The 13,687-nt window shown below is 41.2% G+C and overlaps 1 protein-coding gene across 1 annotated transcript in view; it reads right to left on the reverse strand.

Moving 5' to 3' along the window:
* LOC128642605 (uncharacterized) overlaps nucleotides 1-13,687 on the reverse strand; it is a 64,356-nt gene that overhangs the window by 669 nt on the left and 50,000 nt on the right. The gene's annotated exons all lie outside the window — the stretch shown is intronic.

A 13,687-nucleotide genomic window follows, 5' to 3' on the forward strand; every position in this document is an offset into this window, starting at 1 on the left:
CACACCATGGTTTAACTCTAAGGTACTATCTAGTGTAATAAATTCCATCAGCCATATGTAATTTAGAGGGTCACGTGTAGCATCATTTAGAAGAAAAAAGAGGCCCTGCTCCTTTTAATGAAAAGTATTGGCTTATTCTTGATCGAGAGGGTGGTTCAATTCTCTTGACCAGTTTATTTCTATGGACTTTGTGTCTAGTGGATTTAATATTTATATTTTTTAAATCAACTATATAACACCTAAAGTATTATGTTAAAGGGACCTTAAAGTCCTGGGATATTTAGATTGCTCCTAATCTCAATTGTATAACCTTATTGTGGTACTGTTTTCTGGCATTCACATTGTTCCTCAAGTATATGATCTGGGTTGTGTTACATCATGGACTTTGAGTCTGTTGCTATCCCAGTAGCTATTTCAAATCTGTTTACTATCAATGTGGTTTTAGCTACCTATCCTAACATACTTTTTATATTCTGTTACATACTTGGGTTACTTTTTCATTTCCAGTCTCAGCATTGTTGTCAAATTCAGAACTATAATTATACTCAATTTTATATTATACCCAAGCCAGGAAGAGACATTGATCCCACTGAGTTAGCAGGAGGTGTAACCCATCAATGTCAGATGTTAGGAGCTTTGTGTCACACAGTTACTTGACAGTAACTGGAGGCCATTTCTCCCTCTATATTATATATATATATATATATATATATATATATATATATATATATGTATATGTATATATATAAATTTGGAGCCCTTTCCACTCAAATACCTCGAAACATGTAAAACTATTTTTTATTCAATGTTAATTTTGTAATCTAGCCCTAAATGGGGTTGTTGAATTATTATTTGATCCTCCCCTTTTTTCTAAAAGCCAAGCATATGAATTATCATGTGTTTTGCTGACCTTGAGTAGTCACGGATATAGTCTGTGTAATCTTGCTTGAGAAAGCAATTGCATAATGTCAAGAACTTTCACAATATAGACAAAGATTCTCAGAATGCCAACATTGTTTTTCTTTTCATAAGAGAGTGAGAAATAAATTGCATTGGTTCTGGATCAGCTTGTGCATAATAACCTTTATTAACAGCATAATTAGGCTGAAACTTGGAACTTTGGTTAGTGTTTTGATTTAAACAGCCAATAGGATTTCAGTAGCTCTCATCCTATTGGGTGTTTTGAACAGCCAATAGGATTCCAGAAGCTCTCATCCTATTGGTTGATTTGAATTTGAAGAATCAATTCAGCCAATAGGAATGCAAGGTACGCCATTTTGAAATGGGTACCTTGCATTCAACTTCAGTGTACGGCGGTCTTCGGATGAAGAGAACACTCCGTGCAGGATGTCATCGCCGTCCAGGATAGCTCCGCTCCGCGCAGCCGGGATGAAGATAGAAGACGCCCCAAGGATGGATGAAGATGTTGCCGCCTGGATGAAGACTTCTCGCCGCCTGGATGGAGATGGATGTCTGGACTTCAGGAACCGTGAGTAGATTTTATGGGGTTAGTGTTAGTTTTTTTTTTTTGGGTGGGCTTTTTTTTAGATTAGGGAAGGGCACCATAAAAGAGCTGAATGCCCTTTTAAGGGCAATGCCCTACTGTTGGGGGGACTTAGTATTTTTTCTAGGTAAAAGACCTGTTTAACTTAGGGCTATGCCCTACAAAAGGCCATTTTAAGGGCTATTGGTAGATTATTGTAGGTTAGGGGGTGTTTTTATTTGGGGGGGTTATTGGGCTATTAGATTAGGTGTAATTGTTTTTATTTTTGATAATTTTGTTTATTATTTTTGTAATCTTAGAGTTTATAATTTTTTGTATTTTTTTTTTTTAATCTTACGCCTAGATTTAGAGTTCTGCGTTAGCCGTCAAAACCAGCGTTAGGGGGCCCTAACGCTGGTTTTGGGCTACCGCTGGTATTTAGAGTCGTGTAGGTAAGGGTCTAACGCTCACTTTCCAGCCGCAACTTTTCCATACCGCAGATCCCCCTACGCCATTTGCGTATCATATTTTTTCAATGGGATCTTTCTAACGCCGGTATTTAGAGTCTTGGCTGAAGTGAGCGTTAGAAATCTAACGACAAGACTCCAGCCGCAGAGAAAAGCCAGGAGTTAAGAGCTTTCTGGGCTAACGCCGGTTCATAAAGCTCTTAACTACTGTGCTCTAAAGTACACTAACACCCATAAACTACCTATGTACCCCTAAACCGAGGTCCCCCCACATCGCCACCACTCTAATAAATGTTTTTAACCCCTAATCTGCCGACCGCACACCGCCGCCACCTACGTTATCCCTATGTACCCCTAATCTGCTGCCCCTAACACCGCCGACCCCTATATTATATTTATTAACCCCTAATCTGCCCCCCACAACGTCGCTGCCACCTACCTACAATAATTAACCCCTAATCTGCCGACCGGACCTCACCGCTACTATAATAAATGTATTAACCCCTAATCCGCCTCACTCCCGCCTCAAAAACCCTATAATAAATAGTATTAACCCCTAATCTGCCCTCCCTAACATCTCCGACACCTAACTTCAATTATTAACCCCTAATCTGCCGACCGGACCTCGCCGCTACTCTAATAAATGTATTAACCCCTAAAGCTAACTCTAACCCTAACCCTAACACCCCCCTAAATTAAATATAATTTAAATCTAACGAACTAAATTAAATCTTATTAAATAAATTATTCCTATTTAAAGCTAAATACTTACCTGTAAAATAAACCCTAATATAGCTACAATATAAATAATAATTATATTGTAGCTATTTTAGGATTTATATTTATTTTACAGGCAACTTTGTATTTATTTTAACCAGGTACAATAGCTATTAAATAGTTAATAACTATTTAATAGCTACCTAGTTAAAATACAGGTGGCCCTCGTTTTACAACGGTTCAATTTACACCGTTTCAGAATGACAACCTTTTTTTCCAGTCATGTGACTGCTATTGAAAAGCATTGAGAAGCAGTGCATTTACTAAAATAGCCAGTAGGTGGAGCTGTCCGCTTGTGTTGCAGCAAAGATATGCAAGCCAAGCAAGCTGAAATCAATCAGTTTAACCAGACCTGAGCTATCAAGCAGATTTCAAAGGAACCTATTTTATTAGGTTTATAATGCTGTTTAGCAAATGTTTTTGTTCATTTAACTTAGTTTAATTATATATTCTGTGTTGTGTGATTATTTTATTAGGTTTATAATGTTGTTTAGCATTTAAAGTCTTCATTTCAAAGCTTTAAAAATAATGTATTAGGTGTTATTATGACAATTTTGAGAGGGGCCTGGAACCTATCTCCCTCACTTCCCATTGACTTACATTATATACTGGGTTTCAATTTACAACGGTTTCGATTTACAACCATTCCTTATGGAACCTAACCCCGGCGTAAACTGAGGGCTACCTGTAATTACAAAATTACCTGTAAAATAAATCCTAACCTAAGTTACAATTAAACCTAACACTACACTATCAATAAATAAATTACATACAAATACCTACAAATAAATACAATTAAATAAACTAACTAAAGTACAAAAAATAAAAAAAGAACTAAGTTACAAAAAATAAAAAAATAATTTACAAACATTAGAAAAATATTACAACAATTTTAAGCTAATTACACCTACTCTAAGCCCCGTAATAAAATAACAAAGCCCCCCAAAATAAAAAAATGCCCTACCCTATTCTAAAATTAAAATAGAAAAGCTCTTTTACCTTACCAGCCCTTAAAAGGGCCTTTTGCGGGGCATGCCCCAAAGAAAACAGCTCTTTTGCCTGTAAAAAAAAACATACAATACCCCCCCCCCAACATTACAACCCACCACCCACATACCCCTAATCTAACCCAAACCCCCCTTAAATAAACCTAACACTAAGCCCCTGAAGATCTCCCTACCTTATCTTCACCACGCCGGGTATCACCGATCCGTCCAGGCTCCAAAGTCTTCATCCAAGCCCAAGTGGGTCTGAAGATGTCCATGATCCGGCTGAAGTCTTGGCCCAAGCGGGGGCTGAAGGTGTCCATGATCCGGCTGAAGTCTTGATCCAAGCGGGAGCTGAAGAGGTCCATGATCCGGCTGAAGTCTTCTATCAAGCGGCATCTTCAATCTTCTTTCTTCCGGATCCATCTTCATCCCGCCGACGCGGAACATCCATCCTGGCCGAAGACTTCCCGACGAATGACGGTTCCTTTAAGGGACGTCATCCAAGATGGCGTCCCTCGAATTCCGATTGGCTGATAGGATCCAATCAGCCATTCGGATTGAACTTGAATCTGATTGGCTGATTCCATTAATTTAATAAGAGTTAATTTATTTCGTTAGATAAAAATTATATTTAACTTAGGGGGGTGTTAGTGTTAGGGTTAGACTTAGCTTTAGGGGTTAATAAATTTAATAGAGTAGTGGTGAGGTCCGGTCGGCAGATTAGGGGTTAATACTTGAACTTAGGTGTCGGTGATGTTAGGGAGGGCAGATTAGGGGTTAATACTATTTATTATAGGGTTATTGAGGCGGGAGTGAGGCGGATTAGGGGTTAATAACTTTATTATAGTAGCGGTGAGGTCCGGTCGGCAGATTAGGGGTTAATAATTGTAGGTAGGTAGCAGCGACGTGGGGGGGGCAGATTAGGGGTTAATAATTATAATATAGGGGTCGGCGGTGTTAGGGGCAGCAGATTAGGGGTACATAGGGATAATGTAGGTTGCGGCGGTGTACGGAGCGGCAGATTAGGGGTTAATAATAATATGCAGGGGTCAGCGATAGCGGGGGCGGCAGATTAGGGGTTAATAAGTGTAAGGTTAGGGGTGTTTAGACTCGGGGTACATGTTAGGGTGTTAGGTGCAGACTTAGGAAGAGTTTCCCCATAGGAAACAATGGGGCTGCGTTAGGAGCTGAACGCTGCTTTTTTGCAGGTGTTAGGTTTTTTTCAGCTCAAACTGCCCCATTGTTTCCTATGGGGAAATCGTGCACGAGCACTTTTTTTAAGATGGCCGCGTCCGTAAACACCGCTGGTATTTAGAGTTGCAGTGTCGGTAAATTATGCTCTACGCTCCCTTTTTCGAGCCTAACGCAGCCATTCTGTGAACTCTAAATACCAGCGGTATTTAAAAGGTGCGGGGGAAAAAAAAGCACGCGTAGCTAACGCACCCCTTTGGCCGCAGAACTCTAAATCTAGCCGTTAGTTTTTTTAAAATTTGTAATTTAGGTTTTCAATTTTTTCGTATAGTTAGGTTTTTTTAATCATGTTATTTAGGTTTTTTAATTGGTAGTTTTTTTATTTTATTAGAATAGTAATGTTAGGTTAATTTATAGTTTAATCTTATTTTTTTTTTATTTCACAGGTAAGTTTTTATTTATTTAAAGATAGTTATGTTGTAATTTTAATTTAAAGTTAGGGGGGTGTTAGGATTAGTAGTTAATAGTTTAATTTAGTGTTTAGCGATGGGGGCGACAGTTTAGGGGTTAATAGGGTTAGTTTATTAGTTACGATGTGGGGGGCTGGTGGTTTAGGGGTAAATAGATTTAGTTTATTAGTTATGATATGGGGTTGGAGGTTTAGGGGTTAATAGGTTTATTTAGTGTCGGCGATGTCGGGGCGGCGGATTAAGGGTTAATAGGTTTATTTAATAGTCGCGATGTGGGTGGGCAGCAGATAAGGGGTTAATAGGTTTAATATAGTATTTGCGATGCAGGAGGATGGTGGTTTAGGGGTTAATAGGTAGTATATTGGTGTTAGTGTACTGTGTAACATTTGAATGAGTTTTGTGAAACATTTTTGTTTCGCAAAATCCATAAATACTCAGGTGGCGGAGTGGATCGTGTCGGTATAGGCTGTAACGCAAGGATTTTAGCCGGACCGCACAACCTGTAATACAGAGCTATGGAAAATCCCACACTCAAAATTAATTTTTTCAATATAAAGGGAAGGATGGTCCACAACTTTATTCATTACTTGTGGGAATTAAGAACCTGGCCACCAGGAGAAGGCAAAGACACCCCAGCCAAAGGCTTAAATACCTCCCCCACATCCCTCATCCCCCAGTCATTCTTTGCCTTTCGTCACAGGAGGTTGGCAGAGAAGTGTCGGAAGATTCTGAGTGGTCTCTTATGGAGGGTAGTACTCTGCGAAATGGGACTGGAGTTTTAAGTAGTCCTGTCAGCCTCTCAGTGAGAGCATGGGTGAAAGTTAGAGTCCGGAGATGCAGGGAGAGTCTTTCTGCGAAACCATCCCGACTCATTTTAACAACTCCTTAAGCAATCAGCGTTGACGAGTTTCACTGCCTGCTTTCTACACTCAAGTCCATGTCAGGAGTGATGCTACTACACTGTCACACTTGAGATGCCGTGTTCCTGTTCCACGGCATAGATTCTGGTAAGATCGTTTCATTTTTTATATACATAATGTAAACGCAGGAAACATGGTCACAGTGTGATACCTTTTATCTTTATAGAATCAAGGGTTAATATCCCTGGAAGGGGGATTATTGAACAGGGGAGGGTTGTACATGATATTGTTTATTGTGTCATTGCTGCGACAGGCTCTGGCAATGGATGGACTTTTAGTTTCATTTTCGGGAGTATTTGCATGACCGATTTGGCACGTTTTCTCTCTAGTGCAGGGGCGGTCCTGCGAGGCATTCCTTCTGATCGGGTGTGGCCTAATCGACTTCCTCTGCTTGTCCGGTGGTTGCAGGAGACGTAACGGTTTCTGTGGTCCGGGTCATAAGAGCAGGTGAGTGCCCCAGCCATTGGAGGTTATAAAGGTGCCTTTTTTTATATACTATATCTTGTCCATAATAAAAGCGCAAGCTATGGAGGACTCTGACGCGTTAGAGGGTACTCCCTCCTTAACAAAGTCTAGTAGCTGTGTTTATTGTGAGGAGTTTCTGCTAGATCCGCCTGCCCAACTATGTTCCACATGCCTTGATAAAGTTACGACATCTAAAAAAAAATAGAATGTCTAGTGCTACTGAGCCGTCCACCTCTGAGTGCTCCGTCCCGTGAGGTGCATTCCCTACATTCATCTCCAATTACACATGCAGTGCCACAGGGCACGACTATTTCTCCTACGGGAGAGATCAGTTGGCCACCAGATTTTGCTGATCAACTGCAAACGGCGGTGTCTAAGGTGATTAGTGCCTTACCACATTCTGCTAAGCGCAAGCGTAAGGTAAAATATGGCGATCCAACTTGGAGGTCATCTACTCATATTTCGGAAAGATTATCCGCTGACGAGGACGACTCCGACTCTTTGGAGGACGTTCCTTCTGGGTCGGAGTCTATGTCATCTAAAGCTCCGACTGCAGATATGCGCTTTTTCCTGAAGCAAGTGCTGGCTACCCTCGAGGTTCCGGAACCGAAACTACTGGAGGAACCTTCGATTCCTAAGCTTAATAAAGTGTATGAGGACAGGGTGGTGCCTCAGACCTTCCCGTTTCCTGTTAAGATGGCTAACATTATCAAGAATGAATGGGAGAGATTAGGTTCTTAGGTTCTTCCTTTTCCCCTTCTTCTTCTTTATAGAAATTGTTCCCCATCCCGTACTCTCAGCTCGAGCTATGGGGGACTGTCCCTAAGGTGGATGGTGCTATGTCTACGCTCGCAAAGCGGACGCTGATTCCCCTTGAAGATAGTTCGTTGTTTAAAAAGCCCATGGATAAAAAGTTAGAGAACATGTTGAGAAAGATGTTTCAACACACAGGGTTTGTTTTTCAGCCGGCAGCGGCGGTAGCTGCATTTGCCGGAGCTGCAACATTGTCAGGCAACAAAGGATGTCTAAAGAACAAAGAGAGTTCTATGAGTAACCACAGCTGCTGAGATATAATATAGTTTTGTAGCTTAACAAAATATGAAACTCACATGAATCACCAATAGGTGAAGTGAATCCCACAGCAGTTAAGCAGATTTTATGTATGGCTCAGTTAAGTAAGCTTGAATTGCAACTTGTGTCAAGCACTAACACTGCAGTTAAGCCCTTAATATGTAAACCAAGTAAAACATGAGAGAAATGATTTATATATATATTACAGGTAGAGACTGATAAATATTGGCAACCCTTCTTACTAAAGCTTGAAATATATGCAAGTGTGGGGGATGAGGAATCAGCCCAGCAAACCGTAAGATGGTATTTAGCTTTAGTATGTAACTCTTATTTAGAGAGAAGCAGAGGATCGGATAGCAGGCTTCTAAGGTTAGGCACAGAGGAACAAATGTTAAGTTAGTACCTGGAGAGGAGCCGGTAAGTAACTTGGAAGTTAACTGGGGCAACTGGTTTGTCCGGTTGTAGGAGCTCCGTGCGGCTGTGTGCTTCGGACAGTGCCACAAGGATCCGTTTGGTTGGCGTGTGACGTCACCGCGGATTGATTTCCGTAGATCCGGCCGGAGTGATGGTAAGGAGTCCGGTACTGGATAGAGGAACTTACTGTGAAACAGGCTGACAGGTTAGCGTAGGAAGTTACAGATGGGCCGTAGCGAATCAAGCAGGAAGGATAGATTGCTGAGAGAGCTAGGAGTCTCATGTAAAACAACAATACCAAGCAAGGACATAGAGGAGAGGTGGACTTTTATATGAAGCAATAAGTGAATGAGAGGCAATTAAAGGTATAGTAAACCATAAAACACATTGATGGGCATGAACATATGGAAATCCTGACAGGACCCCCCCTTCAAGGAGCAACTCCGGGGCTCAGGAGCTGGGACAGTCAGGGTTCCTTTGATGGAACAGGGCAACAAGTCTGGGAGCCGAAATGTTACCAGCCGGCTCCCAGGAATCATCATCCGGAGTGTAACCCTTCCAACGGATCAAATACTGGAGGATCCCTCAATGTTTTCTAGAATCCAGGATGGAAAGTACCTCATACTCGGTATTAGGATCAATGACAACATCTGGAATGGCAGTAGTAGAGGAAGGATTCCTGAGTGCCCTATAAGGTTTCAGCAGAGAAACATGGAAGGTAGAATGCACTTTCATGGAATCGGGTAGTTTCAGTCGTACAGCGTTTGAATTGATGATGTGAGTAATAGGATATGGTCCTATGAAAAGGGGAGTGAGTTTTTTACAAGGTGTGTTAAGCCGAAGGTTTTTTGTAGATAACCATACCAGATCACCTATAGAATAGGATGGAGGGGACATCCGTTTTCTATCGTAGTAAAACTTCTGGTTTTTCTTCGCTTCCTCTATAGCAGCTTTAACAATGGCAACATTGGAGGCAATAAGTATGGAGAGGTTGGATATATTGGGGGAAGAACTTTGGTTGTCCGGGAGGATCTGGAATTTAGGGTGGAACCCGTAGTTCACAAAGAATGGAGTTTGTTTTGTCGTGGAATGGATGGTGTTATTGAAACAGAACTCTGCATAGGGGAGGTGATTTGACCATTGTAGAGGTTGTGCAGAACAGTAAGTCCGAAGGAACTGCTCAAGCCATTGGTTTGACCATTCGGTCTGTCCGTTGGTTTGAGGATGGTAAGCCGTGCTCAGTCGTTTGTCAATCGAAAACACCTTACAGAATTCACTCCAGAGTTTGCTGGAGAATTGAGTACCTCGGTCAGTAAGCATAGTATTAGGAATACCATGATGTTTGAAAACATGGGTGATGAGTAGTTGAATGGTTTCAGATGCCGTAGGAAGTTTATGGTAAGGGATGAAGTGTGACATCTTACTAAATAGATCAACAACAACAAGTATGGTTGTATTATTCTGTGATTTCGGAAGATCGACGATGTAGTCTAGAGCTATCTCTACCCAAGGTCGGCTAGGGGTAGGTAACGGAATCAGTAGACCATAAGGTGGATGTTTGGCTCTTTTCGACACTGTACATTCTGAACAAGTGAGAACATGTCTCTTAATATCTTGGTTAATTTCTGGCCACCAGTAAGTTCGAGTAATGAGTTCTTGTGTCTTTTTGATACCAGGGTGTCCTGCTAGCAAGGTTTCGTGTGAAGATTGGAGTACTATCTGTCTTAGGTTGGGAGGTATATATAGTTTGTCATGGTAGTAGTAAATCCCATCTGGCTTTTTCTGTAACTGGGAGATTGGTTTCGAAGAATCCATTGTTTGTTCACGAGAGAGACTGGTATTGGCATCCATAGTAAAGGAGACGTAGTTCTCGAGAGGTACGATAGTGTCTTTAACAGAGTCAGAACGAGTGTGTGTAGGTAGTCTTGATAGAGCATCTGCCTTATGATTTTTACAAGCAGGGCGGTAGACAATCTGGTAGTTGAACCTAGAGAAGAAGAGGTTCCATCGAAGTTGCCTGGCGGAGAGTGTCCTAGTGGTTTTCAAATACTGAAGGTTCCTATGGTCCGTATATATGACTGTGGGAACTGAAGTACCCTCTAGTAAATGGCGCCAATGCTCCAGGGACATCTTAATGGCGAGTAGCTCTTTGTCACCAATTTGATAATTTTGTTCTGAGCTGGATAAACTTCGTGAGAAGAACGCAACAGGATGGAGAGGTTGGTTGATTCCAGATCATTGAGAGAGGACTGCTCCTACGGCTATATCCGATGCGTCAACCTCCAAGATGTAGGGTAGGTTAGAGTTAGGAAACCTCAAGATGGGTGCAGAGGTAAAGAGGGTTTTTAGAACATTGAATACCCTTTGAGTTTCAACTGTCCATTTAAAAGGTATATTAGATTTGGTTAGGATGGTTAGAGGTTTTGTTATGTTTGAGAAGTTCTTTATACATTTTCGATAAAAGTTCGCAAACCCGAGGAACCTCTGTACCTCCTTCTTTGATTTAGGAGAAGGCCAATCAACAATAGCCTGGATCTTGGCTTTTTCCATGTGGATTCCTGTGGATGTTATTACATAACCTAGAAAGCTTATGCACTGTGTGTTAAAAATACACTTCTCTGGTTTAGCATATAGGAAATTACTCCTTAGCCTGGAGAGTACCTGTCTGACGTGTAGAATATGTTCAGGTAGAGTTTTTGAATAAATCAAAATGTCATCGAGATAGATGACAAGGAATACGTCTAGCAAATCTCTGAAGAGATTGTTAATTAGATGCTGAAATGTGGCTGGGGCATTGCAAAGCCCGAATGGCATCACGGTGTACTCATACAAGCCGTAGCGTGTACGAAACGCCGTGAGCCACTCGTCACCACTTCTTACACGGATGAGATTGTAAGCCCCCCTTAAATCTAATTTGGTGAAATATTTAGCCCCTTCTAATCTTTCGATCAGTTCAGAGATTAGAGGTAGAGGGTAGCAGTTCTTTACTGTCACTTTATTGAGTTGTCTGTAGTCTACTATAGGGCGTAGAGACCCGTCTTTGTTTTTAACAAAGAAAATGCCAGCTCCAGCTGGAGAGGTGGAGGGTCGGATAAATCTTTTTCTTAAGTTGTCCTCAAGGTAAGATTTTAAATGTGACAGTTCAGGTTTAGACTGAGGAAAAATGTGACCGTAAGGTATCTCTGCTCCAGGTACTAACTCAATAGGACAGTCATACTTCCTATGAGGGGGAAGGTTTTCTGACTCAGATTTGCTAAAGACATCTGCGAAATCCCTGTACTGTTCAGGTAATTGTACATCTGGCTGTATAGGAATGGTGTGCATGATGTTCAGTGGAAAGCATGTGGTTTCACAATATTTAGAGTTAAAGGTAATTAATAGAGTTGCCCAATCTATGTGTGGGTTGTGTAACGTTAACCAATTTAACCCTAAAATTACTGGTGAAACAGGTGAAGCAATGACATCAAAAGTTAAGTACTCCCTATGATGTTCAGATGTACAGACTAGTATCGGAATAGTTTGAAACTCAACAAGACCTGAGGAAAGTGGCCTACCATCAATACCCCATAATAATACGGGAGACCTTTTGTGCATAAGAGGAATTTTATTAACAAGTGTATAATCCTTATCTATGTAGCAGGCTGTAGCTCCTGAATCAATTATTGCGGGCACGTTGAGCCAGTGATGATCCCACTGAAAGAGAAGTGAGAGTTTACAGTAGGATGTTCTTGGATCATAAGTACTACAACACTGAGTGGTAATAAAAGACTCACCCTTGTTAATTTTCTGCAGGGCTGGACAGTCTTTAACAGAGTGCTCGTCTGATGCGCAATAGAGGCATAAGTTGTTTTCTCTTCGCCTGATCTTTTCTTGGGGGCTTAGTGGGCCTTTAATAAAGCCAATATCCATTGGTTCAGTATTGGATTTGGTAGTGGAGGCTGTACTACTAATACTTTTCTTTGTGTATGTATCAGGGTATGTTTTTTCATGTTGTCTTTCTCTTAGCCTTCTATCAATGGTAATACTAAGTTTAATTAATTCTTCTAAGGTGGCAGGAATCTCAGTCCGGTATAACTCATCCTTGACAGCGTCTGAGAGACCCAAACGGAACTGGTTCCTCAAAGACAAATTGTTCCATTCTGAATCTTTTGCCCACCTTTTGAAGTCTGTGATGTAGTCTTCGACTACCCTTTTTTTTTTGTTTCAAAGCCCTTAGTGCGGTTTCTGCTGTTTGCTGTTTGAAGGGGTCTTCATACAATTGACCCATGGCTTGGAGGAATTGATCCAATGAATTAAGTATATTGTCATTGGTCTCAAAGAAACTATTGGCCCAACTGCGTGGTTCCCCTCTAAGGAAGGAGATAACAGTGAGAACTCTAATTCTGTCATTGGGATATGACTGGGGTTTTAAAGTAAACAGCAAAAGGCATGCATTCTTAAAGTCTCTGTATTGTGCCCTGTCTCCATTAAATTTTTCAGGGAGACTAACTTGTGGCTCAGGTGTGTGTAATTTAGTTTCAAGGAAATCCTTGATGTAAGCTTTAAGTGCTACATTCTCAGCTTTTAGTGTGTTAAAGCCATCAGCCAATAAATCTACTTTTTGATTTAGGCTTTGTATTTGTGCAGACATCTCAGCTGGGTCCATTTTAGAATTATGGCTTGGTATTCTGTCAGGCAACAAAGGATGTCTAAAGAACAAAGAGAGTTCTATGAGTAACCACAGCTGCTGAGATATAATATAGTTTTGTAGCTTAACAAAATATGAAACTCACATGAATCACCAATAGGTGAAGTGAATCCCACAGCAGTTATTAAGCAGATTTTATGTATGGCTCAGTTAAGTAAGCCTGAATTGCAACTTGTGTCAAGCACTAACACTGCAGTTAAGCCTTTAATATGTAAACCAAGTAAAACATGAGAGAAATGATTTATATATATATATATTACAGGTAGAGACTGATAAATATTGGCAACCCTTCTCACTAAAGCTTGAAATATATGCAAGTGTGGGGGATGAGGAATCAGCCCAGCAAACCGTAAGATGGTATTTAGCTTTAGTATGTAACTCTTATTTAGAGAGAAGCAGAGGATCGGATAGCAGGCTTCTAAGGTTAGGCACAGAGGAACAAATGGTTAGTACCTGGAGAGGAGCTGGTAAGTAACTTGGAAGTTAATTGGGGCAACTGGTTTGTCCGGTTGTAGGAGCTCCGTGCGGCTGTGTGCTTCGGACAGTGCCGCGAGGATCCGTTTGGTTGGCGTGTGATGTCACCGCGGATTGATTTCCGTAGATCCGGCCGGAGTGATGGTAAGGAGTTCGGTACTGGATAGAGGAACTCACTGTGAAACAGGCTGACAGGTTAGCGTAGGAAGTTACAGATGGGCCGTAGCGAATCAAGCAGGAAGGATAGATTGCTGAGAGAGCTAGGAGTCTTATGTAAAA

This window comes from Bombina bombina, chromosome 12 (genome assembly GCF_027579735.1).
Source record: "Bombina bombina isolate aBomBom1 chromosome 12, aBomBom1.pri, whole genome shotgun sequence".
NCBI lineage: Eukaryota > Metazoa > Chordata > Amphibia > Anura > Bombinatoridae > Bombina > Bombina bombina.